This window comes from Oncorhynchus gorbuscha, unplaced genomic scaffold (assembly GCF_021184085.1).
Source record: "Oncorhynchus gorbuscha isolate QuinsamMale2020 ecotype Even-year unplaced genomic scaffold, OgorEven_v1.0 Un_scaffold_1313, whole genome shotgun sequence".
Lineage (NCBI taxonomy): Eukaryota > Metazoa > Chordata > Actinopteri > Salmoniformes > Salmonidae > Oncorhynchus > Oncorhynchus gorbuscha.
In genome coordinates, this window is record NW_025746125.1 from 1 (window position 1) to 7,810 (window position 7,810).

The following is a 7,810-nucleotide window of genomic DNA, read 5'->3' on the forward strand; positions in this document are numbered from 1 at the left end:
GGAATCAACCCGGGCAGCAGCTGTGAGAGCGCCGAATCCTAAGCACTAGACCACCAGGGAAGGGTACAACATTTCAAATTGTTTCCCAGTGTGAGCTGCTACATATGTGCGATAACCTTCTATATTCATTGTGACAGGTTGCACACGTAAACATGTAGCAAAAGAGCAGTTCACTGACCGGGAATCGAATCCAACCACTAGACCACCAGGGAAGGATACTACAGTGCAATTCATTTCCCAGTTTGAAATGGTACATATAGTTGAAGTAGTAGTTTCCATCCACTTAGGCTGGAGTCATTAAAACTTTTGGGTGAAAAGTGCAAATCCATCCCAGAACAACAGCAAAGGACCTTGTGAAGATGCTGGAGGAAACAGGTACAAAATGGTCTATATCCACAGGCAAACGAGTCCTATATCGACATACCCGAGAGGCCGCTCAGCAAGGAAGAAGCTACTGCTCCAAAAACCGCCATAAAAAAGCCATACTACAGTTTGGGGACAAAGATCCTAGTTATTGGAGAAATGTCCTCTGGTCTGATGAAACAAAAATCGAACTGTTTGGCCATAATGACTATTGTTATGTTTGGAGGGAAAAGGGGAGGCTTTCAAGCCGAAGAACACCATCATGTTGTGGGGGTGCTTTGCTGCAGGAGGGTCTGGTGCACCACTAGAACACCTGGGAAGGACACTGCAGGGCAAATCGGTTTGCAATTTGAAGTGGTACATATGTGCGACAACCTACTAAATTCATAGTAACAGGTTGCACAAGTAAACAAGGAGAATAGACTATTTCCCTGACCGGGAATCGAACCCAGGCCGCGGCGGTGAGAGCACCAAATCCTAACCACTAGACCACCAGGGAAGGGTACTACAGTGAAAATCGGTTCTCAGTGTGAGCTGCTACATATGTGCAATAACCTATATTCATTGTGACAGGTTGTACAAGTAAACATGTAGCAAAAGGAGTAGTTCCCTGACCGGGAATCAAAACCTGGACGTGGCGGTGAGAGCGCGAATCCTAACCACTAGACCACCAGGGAAGGATAATACAGTGAAAATTGGTTCTCAGTGTGAGCTGGTACATATGTGCGATAACCTTCTATATTCATTGTGACAGGTTGTAGAAGTAAAGATGTAGCAATAGAGTAGTTCCCTGACCGGGAATCGAACCCGGGCCGCGGCGGTGAGAGCGCCGAATCCTAACCACTAGACCACCAGGGAAGGGTACGACAGTGCAAATCGGTTCCAAGTGTGAGCTGGTACATATGTGCGATAACCTTCTATATTCATTGTGACAGGTTGTACAAGTAAACATGTAGCAAAAGATTAGTTCCCTGACCGTGAATCGAACCCGGGCCGCAGCGGTGAGAGCGCCGAATCCTAACCACTAGACCACCAGGGAAGGGTACTAAAGTGCAAATCGGGAGTCGAACTGGAAGTCGAACTACCAGGGAAGGGTACTACAGTGGAAATCGGGAGTCAAACCCGGGCCGCGGCGGTGAGAGCGCCGAATCCTAACCACTAGACCACCAGGGAAGGGTACTACAGTGCAATTCGTTTCCCAGTTTGAAATGCAAGGAAGCTCCTTCCTCTGCAAGGAAGAAGCTACTGCTCCAAAACCGCCATAAAAAAGCCATACTACAGTTTGGGGACAATGATCCTAGTTATTGGAGAAATGTCCTCTGGTCTGATGAAACAAAAATCAAACTGTTTGGCCATAATGACCATTGTTATGTTTGGAGGGAATAGGGGGAGGATTTCAAGCCGAAGAACACCATCATGTTGTGGGGGTGCTTTGCTGCAGGAGGGTCTGGTGCACCACTAGAACACCTGGGAAGGACACTGCAGGGCAAATCGGTTTGCAATTTGAAGTGGTACATATGTGCGACAACCTACTAAATTCATAGTGACAGGTTGCACAAGTAAACAAGGAGCATAGACTATTTCCCTGACCGGGAATCGAACCCGGGCAGCGGCGGTGAGAGCGCCGAATCCTAAACACTAGACCACCAGGGAAGGATAATAGAGTGCAAATCGGTTCTCGGTGTGAGCTGGTACATATGTGCGATAACCTTCTATATTCATTGTGACAGGTTGCACAAGTAAACATGTAGCAAAGGAGTAGTTCCCTGACCGGGAATCGAACCCCAGCCGCAGCGGTGAGAGCGCCGAATCCTAACCACTAGACCACCAGGGAAGGATACTACAGTGCAAATCGGTTCCAAGTGTGAGCTGGTACATATGTGTGATAACCTTCCATATTCATTGTGACAGGTTGTACAAGTAAACATGTAGCAATAGAGTAGTTCCCTGACCGGGAATTGAACACGGGCCGCGGCGGTGAGAGCGCCGAATCCTAACCACTAGACCACCAGGGAAGGGTAATACAGTGCAAATCGGTTCCAAGTGTGAGCTGGTACATATGTGCGATAACCTTCTATATTCATTGTGACAGGTTGTACAAGTAAACATGTAGCAAAAGAGTAGTAGACCACTAGGGAAGGGTACCACATTGCAAATCGGGAGTCGAACTGGGAGTCGAACCACCAGGGAAGGGTACTACAGTGGAAATCAGGAGTCGAACCCGGGCCGCGGCGGTGAGAGCGCCGAATCCTAACCACTAGACCACCAGGGAAGGGTACAACAGTGCAAATCGGTTCCCAGTGTGGGAACTGGAGTGGGATCCTCGGGACAGTAAGACAGAGACTGGGTTTTGGGGGACTACGACAGTTGACTTTTGAGGGCAAGGTTTTAATCATCAAAGCTGTGATTTTACCTGTGCTTTTACTAATCAGTTCTGTTTTTACCCCCCCGAAGGAGTATTTTAGCCCTGGAGCGGATGCTCTTCTACTTTCTGTGGGGAAGCAAGTGGGAGAGGCTGAGGAGGGAGGTGGTCAAGAGGCCCAGGTCCAAGGGGGGGAAAGGCTTGCCTGACCTCTACTTGTTCCTGGGCAGCCGCTACACAGCATTACATCTGACTCTTGCCACCTCCCTGGTCAATAACAAGACACAGGCCCTCGCACAGTTCTGGCTGGGATCTTACCTCAGGACACTGAGGCTGATCCCAGTCGACCTGCGAGCCCCAGTCTCTTTCCTGCTCCCCACCCACTACTTCCAGCTCCAGAAATTTTTAAGACATTTTAAACTGGAAAAGGAAGCAGTCACGGTTTTAACTAAACACCGCTCTCTTCTCTCTCTTGTGCAGGAGCGGGAACCAGTATGTCCAGTGCGCGGGCTCGCTATAGGCGAGCCCACAACGGTCTGGCGCAACGTGGCCCATCCTGCTCTCCTGAATCGGCATCGGGACCTGTCCTGGATGGTCGCCCACGATATCCTCCCGGTCAGGGCCGTTATGCACTCACGGGGCATGGCGAGGACATCCGTGTGCCCCCGACCGGGCTGCAGCCAAGAAGAGTCGGTGAGGCACATGCTCTGGGAGTGCAGAGCCGCCAGGGACCTGTGGAAGGAAGCAGGCCCCCTGATCACCTCGTGTCTGCCAGCAGGGGAGGACCTAACACCTCAGCTCGTGCTGTACGGGGTGGGCCGAAGGCCCATTCCACCGAAGGCCTTCACCAAGTTCTGGCCCACCCTCACGTGTCTGAAGGAAGCACTGTGGTCCTCCCGTAACCTGCTGGTAGCAAAAAGCGCAGAGACCACCCCCCCAGGCAGTGGCCATGGTAGCCACGGAAGCCCTGGGGTGGTACGAACGGAGGGGGCCTCGACCCCAGGCGAAGGGTCCCCCCACAACACCCTAGGTCCCAGCGGCCACGGCCTGACAGCGCTGCGGCGCCTAGGGCGATGCGCCTAGGGGAGGGATCTCCTCTGGGCCCCAAAGGACGGGACGATGGTCTATTCGGGAGAGCAGGATGAGGCGAGTTTGATAAGGACTCACCCCGCTCCTGTACAAGCGATTGAAGACAGCCTTTTAACAAAGTGACTTTTTAACATGTTTCTAACGTCTTAAAAATGTTTTATCTTTGTTGAATCATTTCATACACATTTTAAATGGCTTTTACAGATTTTGTTTTACAAAGAAAGTACTTTTATTCATAGTTGTTGTCATTGGTTTTAACAACACGTACTTTTAACAAATTTAAATGTAAATTCAAATGCTGTGTTTTATGCCTTGTTGCCGTTTTTATGTGTATAAATGATTAAATGAATGTATGAGCTGTTTTTTTAAAAGCAATTGTGAAAATAAAACTTTTCCAAAAGAAAAAAATATGTGCGACAACCTACTAAATTCATAGTGACAGGTTGCACAAGTAAACAAGGAGAATAGACTATTTCCCTGACCAGGAATCAAACCCGGGACGCGGCGGTGAGAGTGCCGAATCCTAACCACTAGACCACCAGGGAAGGGTACTACAGTGAAATTCGTTTCCCAGTTTGAAATGGTACATATAGTTGAAGTCGTAAGTTTCCATCCACTTAGGCTGGGGTCATTAAAACCTGTTTGTCAACACCTCCCCACATTTCTTGCTAACAAACGATCGTTTTGGCAGACGGTTCGGACATCTACTTTGTGCATGACACAAGTCATTTTTCCAACAATTGTTTACATTGGGATTATTTCACTTATAATTCACTGTATCACAAATTCAGTGGGCCAGAAGTTTACATACAATAAGTTGGCTGTGCCCTTAAACAGTTTGTAAAATTCCCGAAAATCATGTCATGGCTTTAGAAGCTACTGATAGGCTAATTGACATCCTTTGAGTCAATTGGAGGTGTACCTGTAGATGTATTTCAAGGCCTACCTTCAAACTCAGTGCCTCTTTGCTTGACTCCATGGGAAAAGCAAAGGAAATCAGCCAAGACCTCAGAAAAAAATGTAGACCTCCACAAGTCTGGTTCCTCCTTGGGAGCAATTTCCAAACGCCTGAAGGTACCTCGCTCATCTGTAGAAACAATAGTACGCAAGTATAAACACCATGGGACCACGCAGGCGTCATACCGCTCAGGAAGGAGACGCGTTCTCTCTCCTAGAGATGAACGTACTTTGGGTCGAAAAGTGCAAATCCATCCCAGAACAACAGCAAAGGACCTTGTGAAGATGCTGGAGGAAACAGGTACAAAATGGTCTATATCCACAGGCAAACGAGTCCTATATCGACATACCCCGAGAGGCCGCTCAGCAAGGAAGAAGCTACTGCTCCAAAACCGCCATAAAAAAGCCATACTACAGTTTGGGGACAAAGATCTTAGTTTTTGGAGAAATGTCCTCTGGTCTGATGAAACAAAAATCTAACTGTTTGGCCATAATGACCATTGTTATGTTTGGAGGGAAAAGGGGGAGGCTTTCAAGCCGAAGAACACCATCATGTTTTTGGGGGTGCTTTGCTGCATTAGAGTCTGGTGCACCACTAGAACACCTGGGAAGGACACTGCAGGGCAAATCGGTTTGCAATTTGAAGTGGTACATATGTGCGACAACCTACTAAATTCATAGTGACAGATTGCACAAGTAAACAAGGAGCATAGACTATTTCCCTGACCGGGAATCGAACCCGGGCCGCAGCAGTGAGAGCGCCGAATACTAACCACTAGACCACCAGGGAAGGATAATACAGTGCAAATTGGTTCTCAGTGTGAGCTGGTACATATGTGCGATAACCTTCTATATTCATTGTGACAGGTTGTACAAGTAAAGATGTAGCAAAAGAGTAGTTCCCTGACCGGGAATCGAACCCGGGCCGCAGCGGTGAGAGCGCCGAATCCTAACCACTAGACCACCAGGGAAGGGTACGACAGTGCAAATCGGTTCCAAGTGTGAGCTGGTACATATGTGCGATAACCTTCTGTATTCATTGTGACAGGTTGTTCAAGTAAACATGTAGCAAAAGAGTAGTTCCCTGACCAGGAATCAAACCCGGGACGCGGCGGTGAGAGTGCCGAATCCTAACCACTAGACCACCAGGGAAGGGTACTACAGTGTAAATCGGTTCCAAGTGTGAGCTGGTACATATGTGCGATAACCTATATTCATTGTGACAGGTTGTACAAGTAAACATGTAGCAAAAGAGTAGTAGACCACTAGGGAAGTGTACTACAGTGCAAATCGGGAGTCGAACTGGGAGTAGAACCACCAGGGAAGGGTACTACAGTGGAAATCAGGAGTCGAACCCGGGCTGCAGGAGAGAGCGCAGAATCCTAACCACTAGACCACCAGGAAGGGTACTACAGTGCAAATCAGAGTCAAACTGGGTGTCGAACCACCAGGGAAGGGTACTACAGTGGAAATCAGGAGTCGAACCCGGGCTGCGGCGGTGAGAGCGCCGAATCCTAACCACTAGACCACCAGGGAAGGGTACAACAGTGCAAATCGGTTCCCAGTGTGAGCTGGTACATATGTGCGATAACCTTCTATATTAATTGTGACAGGTTGCACACGTAAACATGTAGCAAAAGAGTAGTTCTCTGATCAGGAATCGAACCCGGGCCACGGCGGTGAGAGCGCAGAATCCTAACCACTAGACCACCAGGGAAGGGTACTACAGTGAAATTCGTTTCCCAGTTTGAAATGGTACATATAGTTGAAGTCGTAAGTTTCCATCCACTTAGGCTGGAGTCATTAAAACCTGTTTGTCAACCCCTCCCCACATTTCTTGCTAACAAACGATCGTTTTGGCAGACGGTTAGGACATCTACTTTGTGCATGACACAAGTCATTTTTCCAACAATTGTTTACAGAGGGATTATTTCACTTATAATTCACTGTATCACAAATTCAGTGGGCCAGAAGTTTACATACACTAAGTTGGCTGTGCCTTTAAACAGTTTGTAAAATTCCCGAAAATGATGCCATGGCTTTAGAAGCTTCTGATAGGCTAATTGACATCCTTTGAGTCAATTGGAGGTGTACCTGTAGATGTATTTCAAGGCCTACCTTCAAACTCAGTGCCTCTTTGCTTGACTCCACGGGAAAAGCAAAGGAAATCAGCCAAGACCTCAGAAAAAAATGTAGACCTCCACAAGTCTGGTTTCTCTCCTGAAGGTACCTCGCTCATCTGGACAGCGGAGTCAATCACCACCTTCCGGAGACACCTGAAACCCCACCTCTTTAAGGAATACCTAGGATAGGATAAGTAATCCTTCTCACCCCCCTAAAAGATTTAGATGCACTATTGTAAGTTGCTGTTCCACTGGATGTCAAGGTGAATGCACCAATTTGTATGGGATAAGAGCGTCTGCTAAATGACTTAAATGTAAATGTAAATGTATCTGTAGAAACAATAGTACGCAAGTATAAACACCATGGGACCAGGAGGCGTCATACCGCTCAGGAAGGAGACGCGTTCTCTCTCCTAGAGATGAACGTACTTTGGGTCGAAAAGTGCAAATCCATCCCAGAACAACAGCAAAGGACCTTGTGAAGATGCTGGAGGAAACAGGTACAAAATGGTCTATATCCACAGGCAAACGAGTCCTATATCGGCATACCCCGAGAGGCCGCTCTGCAAGGAAGAAGCTACTGCTCCAAAACCGCCATAAAAAAGCCATACTACAGTTTGGGGACAAAGATCCTAGTTTTTGGAGAAATGTCCTCTGGTCTGATGAAACAAAAATCGAACTGTTTGGCCATAATGACCATTGTTATGTTTGGAGGGAAAAGGGGGAGGCTTTCAAGCCGAAGAACACCATCATGTTGTGGGGGTGCTTTGCTGCAGTAGGGTCTGGTGCACCACTAGAACACCTGGGAAGGACACTGCAGGGCAAATCGGTTTGCAATTTGAAGTGGTACATATGTGCGACAACCTACTAAATTCATAGTGACAGATTGCACAAGTAAACAAGGAGCATAGACTAT

The 7,810-nt window shown here is 47.8% G+C and overlaps 1 non-coding gene across 1 annotated transcript; it reads right to left on the minus strand.

Annotated features, from left to right (window-relative positions):
- Positions 1-1,149: 1,149 nt before the first annotated feature.
- Positions 1,150-1,221, minus strand: trnae-cuc. The gene has a single exon. It is a non-coding gene; the product is annotated as a tRNA-Glu (tRNA).
- Between the last annotated feature and the right edge of the window lie 6,589 nt (positions 1,222-7,810).